Source organism: Coenobita brevimanus, chromosome 42 (genome assembly GCF_032717465.1).
Source record: "Coenobita brevimanus isolate Jiangsu-jjx chromosome 42, ASM3271746v2, whole genome shotgun sequence".
Lineage (NCBI taxonomy): Eukaryota > Metazoa > Arthropoda > Malacostraca > Decapoda > Coenobitidae > Coenobita > Coenobita brevimanus.
This window is the reverse complement of record NC_136995.1, coordinates 7,569,653-7,592,689: the sequence shown is the minus strand read 5'-3', so window position 1 is coordinate 7,592,689 and position 23,037 is coordinate 7,569,653.

The following is a 23,037-nucleotide window of genomic DNA, read 5'->3' as shown; positions in this document are numbered from 1 at the left end:
TCTATGATGGGCACGTAGCACCCGTTTGGCAACAAACCCTCATCCCTTTTCTGTCGAACCCTCTAATGCAAGAGTTAACCGTTACTCCCAGTCCTTCATGTATGCAACAGGTCAATTCTGGAACTGTTTCCCTCTGTCTGTATTTCCTACTTCCTAATGATCTCCATTCTTTCAAACGCAGTGTGTCCAGGCATCTCGAAATGAATGGATCTTGAATTTGGCTCTCTTTTGTTTTGTTTTTTGTTTTTTTCTTGAACGGAATGGTTTGCAGGCTCCTGGACTTTGGTGCCTTCTTCCTTGCATAAAAAAAAAAAAAATCATTAATTGTAAATATTTGGTGAGTAAATACCGCAAACTTGGGAAGACAATGTTTCTTCCACGCCTGAGCTGATCTTGTTGTTGCACACCGAAAGGCTGACCATAAGAACAACTCACTGGGCAACGTCCTTTGTATACTGAACTACTGCTGTTGGAGCCTGTGGCAGTGTGGGACGGGGACGCAACAATATTTATATGTCACTTTATCCTGTTTTTAGTGCTTCGGAGTGTTAAAAAATTTTGGCAAAGTAATTAGATTTTGAAGTTTACTAGGATGGAACCAGGAAATCAAAAGCTTACAGAAAATTGCGAAAATTATTGCCTCAAACGGGTAGAAAATTTTAGTATAGGGACATAACAGATCATTACAGTAGATTTATCACACTGAGGAATATAAAAAATTAAAAGGTAAGAAAAATGAAAATGATGAAATCTGTACGTCCGTTGTGAATACATTTGCATTCAGAATCAAAAGACAGTTTTAGATGGAAGTGAAATCTATGAAGAGGAAGTTAAAAAAACGAATATTAAAGGTAGAGAATCGAAAGGAAGAGCTCGTTAATATTTTTATTATTTTTTCGGGGGGGACCAAACCGCGCGCGCGCGTGCACACACACACACACACACACACACACACACACACACACACACACACACACACAGTTGAACCGGAATTTACTGAGATTTACGGCAGACTGGATGTAAGGTAAGAAAATTCACCAGAAGATATTCCACATATCATCAAGGAGAGCTGTATCACAGTTAAGCAATGGCATTGATCATGAGGGTAGTCGTTGAATATTACTTAAAAATGCATCAGATGAGCTTTTGATTATCATGTCACGGTTTTCAAATGTTTGTTTTACCAATTGTTATTTGCCTGTTCAGTTTTTAAATGTAATATTTTTTCCCGTTGTTAAAGATCAGAAGAGTAATTTTACTGAATCAGCAAGTCAAGGACCTGTTATTCAGTCACTGCGGTTATTAAAGGTGTTTGAAATTCAATTACATGATGCGTTAACTCGAAAAGCTATGATAAATGTGAGTCAGTTTGGTTTTAATAAAGGTGTATCAACAGCTGATTCGTGTTCTGTACTAAAAGAAATTATGTACCGTTACTCACAGAATAAGGATTTTGGCATAATAACTTTCGTTGATCTTTCAAAGGCTTTCAATGATAGTAAGATTTTGGGCACAGGTATTCCTGCTGCTATTATTTTTAAGATGACGTAGTACTTACGTAATCAGTACACCAATATTGTTTGGAAGAATCAACGTGGTGCATTTTATCCTATTGATTAGGGTGTCAGACGAAGGGGAATCGTCTCTCCATATATATTCAAACTTTACGTTGATATTGTCTGTAATATTTCTGGTTTAGGTCAGGGTTGTTCACTTGCACCGAACAAACATTTTAGTATATGCTGATGATATGACCTTGCAGCTAACTCTGAAGTTATCATGGTTAACATTTATACAGATATGTATTAGAAAATTATGAATTAAAGATTAACAAAATGAAAACTAAGTGTATGATTTTTAGAAGGAAATAATAAAATTACATATTGCAAACACAAAAATATTTAATGCTTATATGTGATGCACTGCAAGACAGTGATAGCACAGATAAATACTGAGAAGTTTTATACAAGTTTTAAAACTTAAACACCTATTTATCTTATTTAGAGGAGGCGAAGGCTGAATCGGTAGAGAGGTGGCCTGCAGTCCTAATGGACCCAGGTTCGAATCCCGGCTGGGGCTGGGGACAGTTTAAGGATTTGAATTTCATAAAAAGCAGACTTTTCTGATCTACTGGAAGACCCGCCGACATGTCATAAAAGTACCCCCGCTAATACAAGTACACCAGTCCTAGGAGGCAGCCCTAGCATGTATTCTATATGGATGGTAGGTGTTGGCGCCCAAGTGGTGGCGTGTGGACATGTAGGAGGACTACTGGGCCCCAAAGAGGACTACTGGGACTTGGGGATAGACCCTGATGCCTTTGCCTGGAGTCGGACACGTAAAGAATAGTGATAATAAAAAAATAATAACTCCTATTGGACGCCGAAATATGATCGTTGATTATGGGATAATCCCTGTAAACTAAAGTGTAATATCTTTAGAACTTTTGATGTGGCTTATCCAAAATCCGTAAAGACCTTGGTTGGTGTTCTCTCCTACAGCAGTAATCACGGAGTTGCCGAAATTAGTGGTTAACTGCAGCTCAGCCATCGTCTGGCACTAGTACAAGCTGTTATTTAAAAAAAAAAAAAGTAAAGTTTCTGCACATATTCTTAGAAACTTTCATGATATAAATAACATTTCATTATCAGAAAATAATGGACGTGATGAAGATTCGTACTGCCTGGGTTAAAGGCATGAACCACGAAGAATTACCGCCCTGGTAACTTGTGCCAGGTGAGGCCATCAGTACCAGCATATATATCTATATCTGTCTGTCTGTCTACCTGTATATATATATACTGTATATATATATATATCTATATATATATATATATATATATATATATATATATATATATATATATGTTGTTTTATTTTACTTTTATCGCAACTTTTTATTTATTTTTCTAATTTCTTAACAGACGTCAATGGGAGTCCGTCTGTAAATGGTGCAGGGATTTATGGAGATAGCAGATAGCTATTTTGATAGTGTGTGTGTGTGTGTGTGTGTGTGTGTGTGTGTGTGTGTGTGTGTGTGTGTGTGTGTGTGTGTGTGTGTGTGTGTGTGTGTGTAATCGGACCATCCCGACATTCAAATGTGTTTTATATACAGTACATATTGCCCTGACAAACGTATGTTCATGAATTCTAGTTTCCGTCCTCCGTTAGTACACTTTTACATTAATTTTGAATATATATATGTGCATGTGTTTATGTTTCCTATTACACTAAGAAGACAAATACCCCTATGATTACCACACACTTCTTTTTCCCCTTTTCCTTTGTACAAGGGAATAATTATACCTGACTTCCATCCATCCGGGACTCTACCCTCCTCTCAGGCCAATCTGCTCATCTTCCACATCCATTTTACTACTATCTCTCCCCCATGCTTCAGCATTTCACTAAAAACTTCGTCAATTCCTGGGCCTTTCCCCATTTTAACTTTCTTCATCGCTTCCTCAACTTCCATCCTGCTGATTTCTTCCTCTCTTGTAACATCCCTCCGCCTCCCAGCCATTCCCTAACCACTTTACTTTCATTCTCTATGTTCAACAATTCGTCAAAGTGTTCTCTCCATCTACTCACTTTTTCTCCCTTCTCCACTACTAATCTATCATTTTTATCTTCCACTCCCCAACTAACTTCTTTGGCACCCTGTCGAATTCTCTTTACCTTTTTCCAAAACATTTTCTTACATTCCCTCCACTTTACACAACTTCCTTAGGCTACTTATTGACAACGTTAGGGTAATAACAGAGGAATTAGTTGGAGAAGAACAGAGGGGGGTTTAAGAAGGGAAGAGGTTGTGTAGATCAGATATTCATTCCAAGGTCTTTAGTGGAAAAGTTTCTAGAGAAGGGAAAGAAGTTGTTTGCAGCCTTCATGGATTTGGAGAAAGCATATGACAGGGGGGATAGACAAGGATTCCGGAAAACATTAAGAATATATGGAGTAGACGGAAAGTTGTTGAATGCCGTGAAGAGTATGTATGAGGGTGCTAAGGCTGCAGTGCGTGTGGATAGTGAACTGAGTGAATTTTTCTACGTGAAAGTTTGATTGAAAACGGGATATGTCATGTCTCCATGGTTGTTCACTCTGTATATGGATGGGGTTATAAAAGAGATACAAGGTAGGGCAGTGGATGTTGGAGCATCCCTAGTGATAGAGGACAATGTTTGGAAACTCCCTGTACTGTTGTTTGCAGATGATACTGTGTTGTGAAGTGAAGATGAGTGGGAGCTGCGAGGCTTAGTGGATGAATTTGGGAAAGTATGAAGGAACCGGAATTTAAAGGTGAATGTAGGGAAGAGTAACGTTATGGTCTTTGAGAGAGGTGAAATCGGTGAATGTACAGTGAGGCTGGATAAGGAGGAAATGGAAGTACTTGGGTAGTGTGATGAGTAAGGATGGAAGTTTAGAGGGTGAAGTGCTTGAAAGGGTACAAGGAAGAAAGGTTGCTGGTTCCTTGAAAGCAGTGATAAGAAATAGGGAAGTGAGCATGGACGTGAAAAAGTTACTACATGACAGTATTGTGATACCAACTCTATTGTATGGAAGTGAAGCTTGGACATTGTTGGAGGGCCAAAAGTCAAGAGTGAGTGCTGTGAAAATGAGTTATTTGAGAGGAGCATGTGGAGTCACATGGAGAGACAGATTGACAAATGAGGAAGTGAAGGATCGTTGTGGTGTGGCTGTGGATGTGATATGAAGCGTTAGGAAAAACACACTGAGGTGGTTTGGCCACGTGGAGAGGATGGAGAGTGAGAGACCGACAAGGAGAGTGTATGTGAGTGAGGTGGAGGAGGGGAGAAGGAGAAGGAGGCCAAGGATAAGATGGAGGGATGGAGTGGAGAGGTATATGAGAGAAGGGGGTGTGAGCTGGGAGCAGGGTAGTGAAAATACGGGGGACAGGGCGCCATGGAGACGATCTGTTTGTGGACACCCCTTACGGGATTAAGGCGTCTGGCAATAGATAGATAGATAAATAGTGTTTATGTTTGTATATAAATGCGTATCTATATATGTGAACATAACTTTGTGCCAATATTTGTAGGAATTGTCACCAGCAGTTACTTTTCCTGTCTAAGTAATCATTTTCATGTAGTATTGTAATTCGTTTGTGCATAGCTCTTCTTGTATCAGTGGGCTATATAGGAATTATAAAATTTTTGCAGTGTTTATGGCAAGCTCTAGTTTTCAGTAATGTTGTATACTGTAAGATATGTTGTGCTGTATATATATCATTTCGTATCTTCTTCATCCGCAGCTTTGCGTATGTTTATATGGGGTCGCTGTTTCTGACTAGTTGTCTCTAATCTCCTCTGTATCCAAATGCACCCCTTTCTATATTCTTCTCCCTCATAGCTCGCCGTATGCAGTCCATCACCGTCTCCTCGGCCGATCCCTTCTCCGTCTACCCTCCAACTCCATGCCCATTATTCATCTACGCACTTAGTCCTCATTCCTTCTCATTACATGTCCGTACCATTGTATTCGCCTCTCCTGCACCTTCTTTGAGATTCCCACAACCGTATTCGCTCCCATAATCCTATCATTCCTGATCTTATCCATTCTCGTGACCCCGTTCATCAACCTCTGCATCTACATCCCCGCCACCTCCAGCTTCCTCTCCTGAGACTTCTTTATGGGCCAAGTTTCCGAACCGTTTAACATTGCAGGCCTTACCACCATTTTATATACTTTTCCTTTCACTCTTGCACTGATTTTTCTATCACAAAACACTCCTGAATACCCTTCCAATTTCTTCATTCTGCCTGTAACCTATGGTTAATTTCTGCGTCCAGTCCCTCGTCAGCTTTTTTTTCTTTTTTCTTTTTTTTTTTATATGCTCGATTCTGGGCATAGGCTTCACAGCCTGCTCCCAAGGCCCAATAGTCCTCCTACACATCATATACCTCTACATGTCACTACTTCGGCGCTAACACTCACCGTCCATATTGAATACATGCTAGGGCTGTCTCATACAGGACTGGTGTATTGGTGTTAACGAGGGTATTTTTACGACATGTCGGCGGGTCTTCTGGTAGATCGGTAAAGTCTGCTTTACATGAATTCAAATCCTTAAACTGTTCCCTGCCCCAGCGGGGATTTGAACGTGGGTCCGGTAGGAGCTCAGGCCACCTCTCTACTGATTGAGCCACCGTGCCCAAATACCTGAATGTCCCAACTATTTTCAACTTTTCTCCTTGCAGACTCACATCTCCCTGTTCTCCATTAAAGCATAGATATTCCGTCTTTCTCCTACTAGTGTTAAGTCCTCTATCCTCCATTTTCTTTCTCAACTCCTCCAACTTCCGTTCTTCTCCCTCCCTGGCGGTGTACTTCAGCACAATATCATCTGCAAACAACATAACGAATGGAGCTTCTTCCTTGATGCCTCAGCCCAAAACATCCATTATCAAATCGAAGATATAAGGACTCAACGAGGATCGCTGATGTAACCCAACTTTTACTGGAAACTTCCCTGTCACACCAACACTACTGACCCGGGTTCTCGTCCGGTCATACAATATCTTTATCCAGTCGCACATATTTTTCTGAAACACCCCTATCTCTCGTACATCTTCATACTTTCTGCCTTAGCACATATCATTTACTTTTTCTAAATCGACAAAAATTATATGCAACTTTCTCTGTTTGTCTCCAAAATTATCCTGGATTTGGAGGACTGCAAAGATTGCATCTGATATTCATTTTCGTGGCATAAATTCGAACCGTTGTTCACCAATTTCTGTTTTCTCCCTTAACCTTTCCTCTATTATTCCCTCCCATATTTTCATTGTGCGTGACATCAGCTTTATACCTCGATAGTTCTCACAGTCCTGGATGTCACCTTTGTCCTTATACAGTAGATCGGTACTATCACACTTTCTCGCCAGACCTCTGGTGTTTTCTCCTGATCATATATCTTCTGCATTAAATCTACTAGTACATCTATTCCATCTTCTCCCAAGCTTTTCCATGCCTCTGTTGGTATTTCATCCAGTCACGCTGCCTTTCCATATTTCATCTTTTTTAGCGCTGCTTGGACTTCCTCCTTACTAATTTCAGGTGTTTCCCTCTCGTTTGGTGTCCCATCTCCAAATATTCTCCTCTTGTTTTCCTCGTTCAGAAATTTCTCGAAATACTTTTTCCACCTTCCTCTTATGCTCTCCTCTACTCTCAATACCCTACCGTCACCATCCTTTATCTCCTTTCTATGCGTAAGATCTTTTGTCACTTTGTCTCTTTTTCTCAACGCAAAGATCTTCTGCTGTCCTTCTGGCGTTTCCAGTGTCTCGTAGAGCTGATCCACTGTTCTTGCTACCGGTTTTCTTTTCTTTTTTCATTATCTGCTGTTTTTAGTCTCTCTTTATCTTTTTCATTCTCAGTTCTATCTAATTTCTCATTTGCCTGTTTCTTCTCGTTTACGTTTCCTGCACCTTCTCATTTCACCACCATGTTTCCTTAACTTGTGAGGAGCTTTTTCCAGATGTCTTGCACAGCAGTTCTTCCTCCGCCTGCTTAATTATCCTGCGTTTTTTTCCCATCACTCATTTACATTCTCTTCTGATGTTATTTCTCTCATAACGAGAGTTCTAACTCGCTCTCTAACTCCTCTTTCAACTTCCACCATTTAGTATTTGCAGTTTCCTGTTGTTTCCCCTTCCTCACGCCTATGACTTCGTAATCCACCCCTACCAGCCGATGTTGTGCCGCTACACCCTTGCCATTTATCACTTTACGGTTCGCAATTTCTTTCAAGTGGTTCCTTTCACATAGCAGAAAATCAATTTGACTTTCTCTTGGCCCACTTTTGTAAGTGATAATTTGATCTGCATACTTTTAAAAGAAAGTATGTAAAATAGCCATGTCTGCTGCCAGTGCGAAGTCAGTTATACTCTCTCCTTCTACGTTCATCACTCCACTTCCGAAACCACCATGAACTCTAGAAAACACACCTCTCTCCCTACCCACATGGCCACGCAGATCTCCTCCGAAGCAAATTTAGCCTCCTTCTGGAACCACTACCAGTACTTCATCTACATGCCTCCAAACTCCTTTTCTCCCTCATTACACCCAAACTGCGGTGCATAGGCACAAGCCACATTTAGCACAGTGTCGTATACATTGAGAAATAAAGTGCATTATTCATCATCATCATCATTATCATTATTATTATAATGATGATGATGATGATGGTGGTGGTGGTGATAATAAAAGTGGAAGAAAGTGAAAAACTTTCTGTTAAGCCAAGGAGAGTCACCTAGGCCTCTTAGTGTCGTATTTTGACTTGTCTTCGAAATTTAGTAACACATTTTGTAACCAATGAATTTACTTATTATATATAAATATCTTCATGAATGTTGGTGATGCAAACGAAATTGTTATTAAAAACGATATTCTATTAAGATAAAAATGTGTTGCATGGGGGTCTATCTGTCAGGACTCTAAAATATCTTAACACATAATAGCTAGCAACATACATATTTAGTCTAGAGGTTAGGTTAATGTCAAACCTAGGGGCCAAAAGGAAATCACGTTAGCACCTCTCCAGAATGCCTCTCACCAGCAAAATAGCCCACGAACAGCGCCTCGTGACCATACACACACATACACACACACAGGCTTCTAGAACATTTCAACAACAGTATAGCACACGTGACACGGCCCCTGCTAAACGAGAATGTAGGAATCTGAGCTCAGAAGGAGACTGGCCATAGAACCGGCAGGTAGTGAAGAGTGCGAATAAGAAGAGGGGTCCAACTAGATTTGGTTAGTATATTAAGTCTCTGTATAGTACATACGCTGCTCAGTTTAGACTTTCTCTGAAGATAATAAATCAAGATCAACTCCCTGTATTCATCTTTAACTCTTCCTGCTCTTCAGTTACCAAAATAACTTTAACCAAAACTCAAGACTCACCTATTACAAAATTAAAGAGTTACATATATATAAATGTTGGCTACGAAGCTCCAACATTAAATGGTGGCAGTATCGATCGACTCTACATCTATGAAACATCATTTCTACAAATGCAGTTGAACCTGTAACCAAGGTCAGCTCCTGTTCTACAGCTGATTCTACATTACTACAATTCTACGATCAAGCAAGCGAGTATACAATAAGAAGAACGAGTCTACGACTCTACGAGTCTACGACTCTACGAGCCTACGAGTCTTCGAGTCTACGAGCATACAGTAGCAATGACGAGTTATGAGTGAGGATCAAGAAGCTTGACGAATAACTACAAATAACAAGTCTACAAGACAACTCAATATATTGATTACTACAGTAAAGGATTATCCTCCACCTCGCTAGAGCAAGTTTGCGCAAGTAGTGCGCACCTCTGACGGGCTCTCAGTTTGCCCGTGTCCCAGGAAACTGGGACAAATATCAAACAAACAAACAACACAAGACAACTCTATAATCTTCTTCATGCAACTTCAAGAAGCAGCAAGAAGAATAAAAAACAAAACAAGTAAATGAAAAGCAAGACCAAAGCAACAAGCAATAAAACCCCAACACTCTCTCCTATCACCCCCGTACCTCCACTGCTGACACAGATCAAGACGACTCGGCAAAACACCAGAGCCACATTTATAACGCATCTTACCTTTCCTCACTCAGGTTACTTATTGCTACTCAATTACTCACCACAGCTACCAGTGTGGGAAGCCGACGTCACCATGTGTATCTGCTGAGACGACATCACCATGCGTGTTTCTGAAACAACGCCATGCCTATCAACGTGTGTCTGACACCCCACAACACGTCAATCACCCCTTGAAGGACAACGCTATGATCACGTGCAACACCACTCACACCTTTCCCACCACGGTAAAAATTAGTGAGTTACATAGTTACTTCATTTATACAATACACAGTAATAGACACAGTGATAGACAACACATTTTGCACAAACATATAAAACGTGCTGTATAGTTACAGCTTAAATACATACCGGGTATACCTACTTTAGTTATCTTCATAAATCAATCATTAAATACTTGCACCAATAATAAATATTCTACACTGAATATTATTCCATCATTTATTATAACATTTATTTACTACCAACGAGTGTTACCATTTATACCTGAATAAAATACGTGTTTCATACATACAGCTATACATTAGTACATCTACAAAGTAATAAAGAAAATATACTATCACAGTTACTCAGTGAGCGATTAAAGGAACTGTATTAAACATTTATTAGTTAAAGCTAACCAGTGGAAACAGAAAAATTAAGTTACAAGGAAAACTACGAAAAGAAAAAAAAAAAAGGCCAACACAAATGACGTTAGCAAGAATTAATATCTTCCACATAATCGCAAAGACAAAGATTTCCACACAGTGCTGACACATATATTGCCCACGATAGATACAAGCGAACATGTCTGTGTATATAGTTAATACTGTATGTACTGTATGTATATTTTTTTATATAAAATAACAAAATATGGGGCTATATAATATCATTTTCAGTAATATCTGTGCAATATAAACTAAACGTTTAAAAAGGGTCCCAAGCGAATTAGCCAGCAATTATGCAACCTTGGACAACATCGAAAAAGCGTAGACAAACGAAGAAAAACAAACTATGGAAAATCAATACATAAAAAAACAAAATACAGTAAGATTACATAACAAACAAATGAAAATATACGTAAGTGTTACTACAAATGCCAAAATACCACATAAACTCCTTCTATAAGTGAAACAAAAAGTAAATTGTTGTTCTCCACGAGCTAGTGGCATGGCACATCATCACTGTCATCGACCGCAGTTTGACCGGATTAGTGATGTCAGGAGTGCAATTATTACAATTATCGACAAACGATTGCATTATGTTATACTTGCTACAATTATGTAACTACAAACGATATGTAACAATTCATACAATGTTACAGTTATGCATTACCACAGTATTATGTAACAATTCATACAATGTTACAGTTATGCATTACCACAGTATTATGTAACAATTCATACCATGTTACAGTTATGCAATACAACAATGTTACCACAATATTATATAACAATTCATACAATATTACAATATTATGTAATACCACAATGTTACCACAATATTATGTTACAATTTATATAATGTTACAATAATGTATTACTACACTGTTACTACAGTATTATGTAACAGTTCATACAATGTTATAATTATGTATTACCACAATGTTACCACAATGTTACCACAATATTATGTTACAATTCATATAATGTTACAATAATGTATTACTACACTGTTACTACAGTATTATGTAACAATTTATACAATGTTATAATTATGTATTACCACAATGTTACTACAATATTATGTAACAATTCATACAATGTTACAGTTATGTATTACCACAGTGGTACTACAATATTATGTAACATTCATACAATGTTACACACAGTTCTGTATTACCAGAATCATCACACAAGTTAGGTGAAATATTAGGCATTACTAAAGGGATAACTCCATATGTAATGTAATGACCTAGCAGTATTACCATTGCACAATTATATGCATATGTCTGTTATACATACACATCTTACAATACTGTATGTCATACAATAATCAGTTTAACTATATTACATTAATTTTTATTCAATTATGTATACAACTTGTTTAAAATGTATTACTGGATCATTGCAATATTACCATGAACATTATATTTGTACAATATTATAATCAATATTATGTATTAAGAATGAAGAAGAAGAATATTATGTATTAATAGATTAGCATATGTCAATGATGATTGCTGTCGGAGGACCGCCAGCTGCATGACCGAGCGATGTCAGGACTCTAAAATATCTTAATACATAATAGCTAGCAACATACATATATAGTCTAGAGGTTAGGTCAATGTCAAACCTAGGGGCCAAAAGGAAATGACGTTAGCACCTCTCCAGAATGCCTCTCACCAGCCAAATAGCCCACGAACAGCGCCTCGTGACCATACACACACAGACACACACACAGGCTTCTAGAACATTTTAACAACAGGATAGGACACGTGACACGGCCCCTGCTAAACGAGAATGTAGGAATCTGAGTTCAGAAGGACACTGGCCATAAAATTGGCAGGTAGTGGAGAAAGCGAATAAGAAGAGGGGTCCAACTAGATTTAGTTAGTATATTAAGTCCCTGTACAATAATACATACGCTGCTCAATTTAGACTTTCTCTGAAGATAATAAATCAAGATCAACTCCCTGTATTCATCTTTAACTCCTCCTGCTCTTCAATTACCAAAATAACTTTAACCAAAACTCAAGACTCACCTATTACAAGATTAAAGAGTTACATATATATAAATATTGGCTATGAAGCTCTAACATTAAATGGTCTTTTCTTTACGTTTGTTCGGTTTTTGTCGTGACTTGGTCTTCCCCCGATTTGAACACAGACACTAATTTTTCTACAGTTTTGCAGTTACTGGTCCAGTGCCCTTGGCACCGATGATGTCTACAGTAGGGACCAAATCCTTGTGTCTTTTGTCTTTCCTCTTTTGTTTTGATAAAGCATTCATTCCTTGTTTGTCCTTGGTTTTGTACAGTAATAACATAGGATGGACCTATCTCCTGACTGTAATCTACGAGGTGACTTCCCATACTTAATGGTGTTTGTGGCACGAGATCTGCTTGGGCTGCGCGGAAACTTATGAAACTGCCTGTAGCCTGGTGTTTGTGATTGTACCTTTGACACGTTTGGTTGTTTGCTCTGCCTGCTTTCGGTTCGTGATCGATTTTGTTCTCTGTTTGGAGTAGTTGTAGCTGTTTCACGGCTGATACTGTCTCAGACACTCTCATTCTCCTAGAATGTGACTGCTTTGCTACACTGCATCTCTAACTCGTTCATTAAGTCTAGTAAGCACATGCCTGGGGTGTACGCGATCGTCATGGCGATCTTAAGGGTCCTATCAGGTAATTTACACAAGGCAGCTACATAACCAATGATGTCCACGACGAGGTCTGGGGACATCTTCCATCTCCTGTTATCCAGTTTGAGTTTTCTAAAGTAGTAATAATGTTCTTTTGATTGTGGAGACATCAGCAGTTATTTCACCGAGCATATGATTTGTAGTGTGCTCCCTTACATGATCTACAATCTTATGTAATTCTGGGACTATACCTGGCAAAAAGTTCATACCTCCAGAAAATTTCTTCAAAATTTGAGTTTTAAATTCATCATATGTCTTAGCTTTGAGAAGCGTGTATTATACAGGGACTTAATATACTAACTAAATCTAGTTGGACCTCTCTTCTTATTCGCTTTCTCCACTATTGCCGGTTCTATGGCCAGTCTCCTTCTGAACTCAGATTCCTACATTCTCGTTTAGCAGGGGCCGTGTCACGTGTCCTACACTATTGTTGAAATGTTCTAGAAGCCTGTGTGTGTGTATGTGTGTGTATGGTCCCGAGGCGCTGTTCGTGGGCTATTTTGCTGGCGAGAGGCATTCTGGAGAGGTGCTAACGTGGTTTCCTTTTGGCCCCTAGGTTTGACGTTGACCTAACCTCTAGACTACATATGTATGTTGCTAGCTATTATGTGCTAAGATATTTTAGGGTCCTGACATATCTATCTATACCGAGACGCCATAGAGGGTGGACATTTGTCTTTGAGCTATTTGTTTTATGGGGAGGTGCACTAACCCTTCGCCAACCCACTCGTTGACACGTACGGGGTGGGTTGGTTATGTGGTTACCACCCAGCGTTGATAAAGGTTTCTTGGCTTACAGGAAACCATTAGGTTTGTCACTCAATGTAAAGCCACCTGAAAAAGAAAGAAGCGTAATGAAAAGTGACAGGAAAGATGGGAGAAATAGGATGAGAGGAGGGCAGACATAGGAAAAGAATGATAAAGGTGAAGGAAGAAGTAGGCGGCACTACATCAAGTGGGTGGATGATGGATGACAAAAGAAGAAGTTTTGAAGAGTTGGGTCTATCTATCTATCTATCTATAGCCCGACGCCCTAATCCCGCAAAGGGTGGCCGCAGACAAAACGCCTCCAAGTCACTCTGTCACCCACCATTTGACTCCCCTCCCCCCAACTCACCCCCCCTCCCTCATATACCTCTCAACTCCATCCCTCCACCTCATCCTCGGTCTACCCCTCCCTCTCCCTCCCTCCACCTCACCTACATACACCCTCTTAGTCAGTCTTTCATTCTCCATTCTCTCCACATGTCCAAACCACCTCAGTGTATTTCTCCTAATCTTTTCAACCACATCCACATCTACCCCACAACGTTCCTTCACTTCTTCATTCGTCAACCTGTCCCTCCACGTCACTCCACATGCTCCTCTCAAGTAACTCATTTCCACTGCTCTCACTCTTGACTTGTTCCCCTCTTGCAAGGTCCACGCCTCGCTTCCATACGTCAGGGCAGGGATCACAATACCATCATGCAGTGACTTCTTAACTTCCATACTCACCTCCCTATTTCTCATCACTGCTTTTCAGTGTTGGGTACGTTAAGGAAAAAAACATCTCGATCGATCTTTGAAACGAAGGGTACACGATAATGAGAACGTTAATATATCCCAAGTTTTCTACAAATCTATATTTTAAAAAAAGGTGATGTGAGAATATGTCAACATTGTAAATGAAACTGATACTGACGAGAAAAGTGGAATAAAGAGCTCGACGAGAGTCCACCTCATTACCGTACCTGTCTCTTCCATACAGAAAACATAGATAATTTTTTGCTGCTGTACAGAATATGCAGTTTTTAGACAGGGTGCTTCCAGGTCCCATATATTCATTCGACACGATACTCTGCTCCACCTCTGTGGCAGGAACCTTGCCTGTATCCCTGTTGTGCCTGTCAAACTCACCCTTGCTGACTCTCTGCTCCCTGTTTGGGCACTTCTAAGAAGATTCCGCGTCAGTCACGATGCACATAATTAGATTAGCCGATAGGTAAGATTGTAGAAAAAATGATATATGGATATACAGCCATACTGACACACACACACACACAAACACACACACACACACACACACACACACACACACACACACACACACACACACACACACACACGAACACACACACACACACACACACACACACACACACACACACACACACACAGAAATAGGTTTACATACAAGCTGACGAGTAGCTAGAGAGATGCACAGGCATACCTAACAGAAAATAAACCGGGAGAAGGAACACAGAGCTAGATATATAAATAAGTAGATATATATAAACATATACATATGGATGGAAGGTAAGCAAGTAAATCCCGATGGAGATGGGTGGGCAGATGAACAAATACACAGAGAGACAAACACAGATATATTGGTGCAGACGTGATTCTCCACCACCTGCCTCCCGTTCACATTTTTACATTTCTGCTTATACACTACGATGGAGCAGTTTTCTCCCTTTACTTTTGCTACTTCCAGACAAATGAATTTACCTCGGGAAAACCCTCTCGTAATGAAAAAGTTAGAAACAATCACCATTAATTCCTTCAGTCCAAAAATCCCTTCCAATAAAATTTTCTGTTGAGAGGACACAAAAATTTACTTTGACAGTAAAAGTTAGTAAGAAGAATATACCACTTGTAACTTTACTTTTGCTCTACACCTGATGGGGTGGTTTTAGAAGGGTCATGTCCATAAGGCTATGCACATTCGTTCCGCACCCTACTAGTAGGCCGGACGTTTTCGACCATAATTATAATACCACCAGCGGTACGGACCGATCTGCGCCCTTAACTTTTTCAGAGTGTCTTTTTAACTTTTTTTTCCTAATCGTACTCTGACTTTATTATACAACCGAAAAAAGTCAGCCAGGGCAAAGAGTTTTAATCCCTTAAATATAATGACGTAATCTTTATTTTATGCTTATTAGATGTAAGTGGACATATTCAGCGTAGGAGAATATTTTTCAGACTTGAAAGATGAAATCTATCCTTCACTGATCCATTCACTACTGACTACAAGTCACTACACCTGGTAAAGGGTAACATAGGACTGAAAGCCGTATTCTGGGTGGCATATGATGCTTCATAGAGCTTTCTTTTTAACATTTTTTTATCTTTTCATATTATATCCTACCTTTTACCTGTACTGTATGTTACTTATAGCTTGTCAATATCGACATGATTTAGTTTAATGACATGTGAAGATGTCATTGAGGTTTAATATGCAGAATGTATCGTTATGGATGTGGCGTTGCGTCATCTCCAGACACTTGAAGTACCGTGAGACCCTGGATGTTATCACTGACGGTTTATCTTACCTGTACAGATAGCAGCCTTACGATCGACTCTATAAGCCTACTAGGCTTAAGTCATCCAATTACGTGGCAGGACAAGTCATATATTTTTATGATGTGGTTGTTTTGCGTTACCCGGCAGTATGGTTTAAAATGACTTTACTTTGCATCATTTTTACATGTTTATGTATTATATCACAAGGTGTTTTAAAGTACTTTCTTAAAATTACAACATGTATTATGGGTGTCCCTCTTCTCTATATAAGCCCCCCATAAATACCTTATTATTAATCCTTGCAGTTCGGGGTCACTTTTTATCATATTCTGGCTACAGCCAAACGGTTTTCTTAAACCAAAGAGCAGTTTCTAGAGTTAAATGGGATACAGCTCATCGTCATTAACCTCTTCATCACGGGAATGTAATTTCCTTTAGCCTGACTAACCGCAGATAATTTCATTTGCCTCAGGAGACTCTCCTATGGTTGAGGAAGTTTACTTCAGGGATTAGAAAATTTTTCTCTCACCTTCAGCTCCAAGCCCTCTCCGAAGCTGAAAAAAAAAAAAAAAAATATCCGGCGTTAGATTAAAAATATACCTTAAAGGTGTGAACAGTCGGCTTGAGGCGGGCGGTGCTCATCTTAGGAACTTAATCCATCGGCATGTAACGGGTTATTCACCCGTTAACCAAGGACACGAAGCTACTACTCCATCCAGGTTACTAAAGTTACATTCAGCATGTGTTACCTAGTACTTTTTCCTAAGCTGCCACAAAGGTTGGATGGGCACCACAGTCGAGTGGCCGACCTTGATGCTAGTGGACCGCAAGTTTTCTAGCTACCAACTCTAACCACTCGGCTAACACGACGAATCAAGATAAAGTAAGGTAGTACTTGTCACGGGGTTTTTAAAATATCACGGGGTTTTTAAAATAAATGCTTATTATTATTTAATTGATAATAATGTTCAATAATATTGAAGAGCAGGGACAATGATTGTCTTACTAAATCAAGCAATGATTACTTTACGCTAGCTTGCTTCGCACGATTCTCTAAGAACGAGAATTTATAAACTTTCTCGACAGTACACAGCAGAGACTAATCACTCAATTGCTGTTTATTTGTACTGTAGCCTCTGGAGAAAGTTACTTCACCCCTGACAATAAATAACTAATACTAATAGCAGTATCAGGTTCTTGCTGGTGCTTAACTCCTAGGAGGCACAACGGATTTTAAGTTTAATAAAAGACTGGCCTAAGTACCAGTTATGAATAGCAAAACGTTTATGCAAGCTAGGAGCTATATGGAAAATAAGCTTAATTGTGGAGAAATGAAACAAGAGTTTACTTTACATTAAGCTCAAGAAAAAGAACTGTTAAATTTATTGATTACAAAATAAATTTAATGTTACAATTCAAAATCAAATTAATGAGATCGCACTCACTCACTCACTCGAGCTAAATTCTTACGCCTAGGAAAAACACCTTAACTAAGCTCTTAAAACTAGGAAAATACAAAAAGAAATACTGCACGATGAATGCTGTGTATCACCCAAATCTAGGGTGGGAGCTCTGGGGAACTGTTCTAGTGGAGCTTGGGTGCTAGCTGACCTCTCCTCTCACACTTCTGGAGCACAGGACCTCTCTCTGTCACAACAAACACTCAACTGAATAAGTTGTGGGAAACAAAAGCGGAGCACTAGGCCGCATTTTCTAACGGTCGAGGCAAGCAGGGGCGAACAATAAAGAAACAGTAGTATCGCTCAGTAGAGCACTTAGTGACGTGCATTAAATCAGTCACTTTTGAAACAGTGACGAATGTTTTGAAAAGTATACCACCGAAATGGAGAGAGAAACGGTTAACTGAGCGATACACAGTGAGTTTTCCACTAATAGTTTGTGTTTTTCACAAAAGGGAAATGTCGCGAATTTGATTCGTGACATTACGCCCCTACAAAATTAAATTTTTTCCTTATGGGAAAAAATTTGTGGATATATATATATATATATATATATATATATATATATATATATATATATATATATGTACACATCCTAAGTCATTCACACAAGATTCACACTGTGGTGTGTGTGCTATCCTGCTACAGGAAAAAGTCGCAGTTGCCAGTGAGCAAAAAAACCCCGTATTTATGTTAATAGAAGCAAGCTTGAGGGAAAATCTCTGTGACGACGGTGAAAATCCTGTACTCAGGTCAAACTGAGCAAAAATTTGCTACATTTACACTGACAACTAATTGTTGTGTAGCGTGGTGTATGTAATACACGGTGTAGGTGTGACAGTTGTAGTGTAACTGTACCTACGTGTAAAATGACACAGTAAATAATAATATGGCAATGACGAAGGCAGAGGAGAAGAGGCGGCAGCGTGTGGCAGACGATCAGCTGGCCCGCACAGCAAAACTGCTACGCCCATTGCTGTACCTGCAAAATCAATTGAGGTGGATCATCAAAAGTGTCAATGAGACAAAATTTTATTATGTTACAATTACTCTCTCTGCCTAGCAGTCAGTGCTACAACGTACATTCGAGGTCGCCATTAATTATAGCACACGATTATGGTCGGCAAGTTGAGAATCCCTGTGCAAACTCAGGTCTTCCATAGCCTCGAACTGCACACGGGTCCTCAACCTGTGCCTTAACCTACAGTACTTATATTAATATCGGGGAGCTGAGAATCCTTGTGCAAACTCGAGTCTTGCATAGCCTCGAGTCGCCTCTGCAGAGTTCTCTCTCGAACTTCCCCCTTAACCTACAGTACTTATATTAGTATCGGGGAGCTGAGAATCCTTGTGCAAACTCGGGTCTTGCATAGCCTCGAGTCGCCTCTGCGGAGTTCTCTCTCGAACTTCCCCCTTAACCTACAGTGCTTATATTAGTATCGGGGAGCTGAGAATCCTTGTGCAAACTCGGGTCTTCCATAGCCTCGAGTCGCCTCTGTGGAGTTCTCTCTCGAACTTCCCCCTTAACCTACAGTACTTATATTAGTATCGGGGAGCTGAGAATCCTTGTGCAAACTCGGGTCTTCCATAGCCTCAAGTCGCCTCTGCGGAGTTCTCACTTCCCCCTTAACCTACAGTACTTATATTAGTATCGGGGAGCTGAGAATCCTTGTGCAAACTCGGGTCTTCCATAGCCTCAAGTCGCCTCTGCGTAGTTCTCACTTCCCCCTTAACCTACAGTACTTATATTAATATCAGGGAGCTGAGAATCCTTGTGCAAACTCGGGTCTTCCATAGCCTCGAGTCGCCTCTGCGGAGTTCTCTCTCGAACTTCCCCCTTTACCTACAGTACTTATATTAGTATCGGGGAGCTGAGAATCCTTGTGCAAACTTGGGTCTTCCATAGCCTCAAGTCACCTCTACGGAGTTCTCTCTCTAACTTCCCCCTTAACCTACGGTACATATGTATGTACAGGCCCTGGACATACTGTGCCCTGTGGGGCCAACAAGTGAGGCGTCAGGTCTACACTCACTTCACCACTATCCTGTCTCTCAACTGACTCAGAGATTACAGGTGTGGTTATGAACGGCACAGGAAGGACATGTCCCTGATTAGTGGTGTTACTTTGACACACACTGCAGGAACGGACAAAACTATCTATGTCTCGTCCCATCCCTGGCCAGAAAAAGTCAGCTCGGTTACGGCCCTGGGTCTTCCTTTTGCCCATGTGACCTCCTGAGGCTGAACAATGACCCCATTGTAACACTGCTAGGCGGTACTTGGCGGGAATGACAAACTGCAGTCGAACCTCGCCCTCGGGTGTTCGTGACTCACGGTAGAGCCGTCCTTGTTTGCGAAGGAACTTGGCTCGACCTCCCTGTGAATACTTAATCACTCGACCCTTTTGTTTGTTCCGCACGGCAGCAAGTGTCGGGTCAGAATGTTGTTCTTGTACAACAAGTTGACTACACATCAGATCTTGCGGCGATTCAATGATCACTGGGGTGACACAGTCTGGAGCCTCAGCCATGGCTTGTGTCACCGCAGCAGCCGAAGTCTGAGTAGCGTCATGTTCGGTGCAACTATCCTTGACTCCGGAAATGTTGCCGATGATGAGGTCAAATAAAGGTTCTGGCATGACAACTGCAAGTGTCTTACCAGTATAAAATGGAGATGTCACCTGGATACATGCCTCATGGAACAATCTCACTGATCCATCAATAAGGTTTGCATGGATCTGTCGACCTGTGTACTGCTCAGGCCGAACTAAACTCTGTTTGACAGAGCAACCTGAGGAACCATTGTCTCTCAGGACCTTCACAGGAATGCCTCCCACAAACCCTGGCTGAACAAGGAAGGTACTGTCACCTGTGGGAGGGCCCGTAGAGGAAGCAGCTAGCCACTCATGAGGCTGCTGAATTGATGCGGCAAACATTGTGCCTTGAGAATTATATTGGGAAGATGGAGCATTGGCCATCTGTGGAGGGGGGTTCACTGTCAATGTGGGACTACTGAACTGTGGGGAAGTACCCATACTGGTAGGGACGTGAACACCGTGCTGCTGCTGAGGAATGAAGGCTGCATTCGCTTCCTGCCTCTTTTGAGCTGGTGGTGAAAAAGTTTGTCCCGACGGCCGGTTGCGTGGCTGATACTGCTGCTGGTTAGGGTACTTGTTGTACCTCTTCCACTCAGGTTTCTGAGTGTTTTGCCCCTGGTCCTTCCACTGCGGTTTTGGACCTTGGCCATTATTCTGAGAATGGCCTTGTTGCTGGGATTCAGTCTGAGACGGCTTCCCAGACTTGGCAGTATCTTTTCTGCTCCAGGTGTTTTGCTTACGAGTTTGATACCCGTATGCAGTAAAGAATGCGTCAGCCTTTTCTGCCATTTGGCTGGCATCTTTCACCTGGCAGATCTTAAGCTGTGCTATGAGCTCAGCAGGCCACGACCTCTCTAGCTGTGTACGCAGCATAAGGTCAATTATCCCCTCACGCGTGGAAGGAGTTTCATCTTTCTCCATCCACTCATTTAAGTAAGCAGTGAGACGATCGAGGAACTGAACAGCTGTCTCCTTGTCTTGGAGACGAGCTCGCATGAACTGAACTTTGGCGTCGTCTACTGTGAGACCATACGCCTTAATGAGTGCAGCTTTCATCATCTCATACGTGAGATTGTCTCCACGAATTCTGTGGAGAATATCGAGGGCAGGGCCCTCAAATAAACTAAGAAACTGAAGCCGCTTAGCTGCCTCATCCAATTGATACATGTCTACCATGTCCTCAAAACGAGCTATGTACGGCTCGATTTGCTCGCTTTCCTTGTATGAAGGAAGCTTGATGCGTGGGGTCGCCAGGACATGTGCAGGGGGAACGCTCGTGGAGCTTGGACCAACTGCACCAGACGTGTCTGAAGCCAAGGAATCTCGCTTGAGCTTCAGCACTTCAAGTTCATGTTTTTCGCGTGCTTCTCGCTCGGCACGTTCGTGTTCTCGTTCTCTGTCTCGTTGTTCACGTTCGTATTCGCGCTGTTCTCGCTCTTGTACTAGCTCGTGTTCGCGCTGTTCTCGCTCATATTCGTGCTGTTCTTGCTCGTATTCGCGCTGTTCTCTCTCACGTTCATGTTGTTTGCGCTCGTATTCGCTTTGTTCTCGCTCACGTTCACGAGCATCATTCTCGCGCTGCTGCTGCTGATTATGCCGTGAGAGTATATACTCTTTAATTTCGGTTGGGTCCGAAAGACCCATTTCTTTGGCTTCCTGTAAAAATACAGTGGTAGCCATGGCACTAATTTACTAAGCAAACCGAAACTGAGTACTGACTGCTTCGCAAACGAATGCTAATAACACAAATAAAGAATGCAGACACAAGCTAGTGGTGACCAGTCTTATCTAGTTAACTGGAAAAGATTAAAGCAAAAATGCAAATAACTGAGAACTCAGTAATTAACACAATGGGTACGGCGGCTACCCAGGAGCGAATAAAATCGTCTAGCATTACCAAAAATAAAGTACTAAATAGAGTTAAGTACTCTATGAATTAATAAAGCAAAAATTCACTTGCTAAATTAACGGTAAACACCAGTAAACTTGTGCCTATAAACTTTAATTATAAACACCTAAATATGAACGAGTGAGCACTATCTCGTGAATAGCTTTAGAGCTAGGAGTTAATATCCTGGAATGAGGTCGCCAATTGTCACGGGGTTTTTAAAATAACAAGGGGTTTTTAAAATAAATGCTTATTATTATTTAATTGATAATGTTCAATAATATTGAAGAGCAGGGACAATGACTGTCTTACTAAATCAAGCAATGATTACTTTACGCTAGCTTGCTTCGCACGATTCTCTAAGAACGAGAATTTATGAACTTTCTCGACAGTACACAGCAGAGACTAATCACTCAATTGCTGTTTATTTGTACTGTAGCCTCTGGAGAAAGTTACTTCACCCCTGACAATAAATAACTAATACTAATAACAGTATCAGGTTCTTGCTGGTGCTTAACTCCTAGGAGGCACAACGGATTTTAAGTTTAATAAAAGACTGGCCTAAGTACCAGTTATGAATAGCAAAACGTTTATGCAAGCTAGGAGCTATATGGAAAATAAGCTTAATTGTGGAGAAATGAAACAAGAGTTTACTTTACATTAAGCTCAAGAAAAAGAACTGTTAAATTTATTGATTACAAAATAAATTTAACGTTACAATTCAGAATCAAATTAATGAGATCGCACTCACTCACTCACTCGAGCTAAATTCTTACGCCTAGGAAAAAACCTTAACTAAGCTCTTAAAACTAGGAAAATACAAAAAGAAATACTGGACGATGA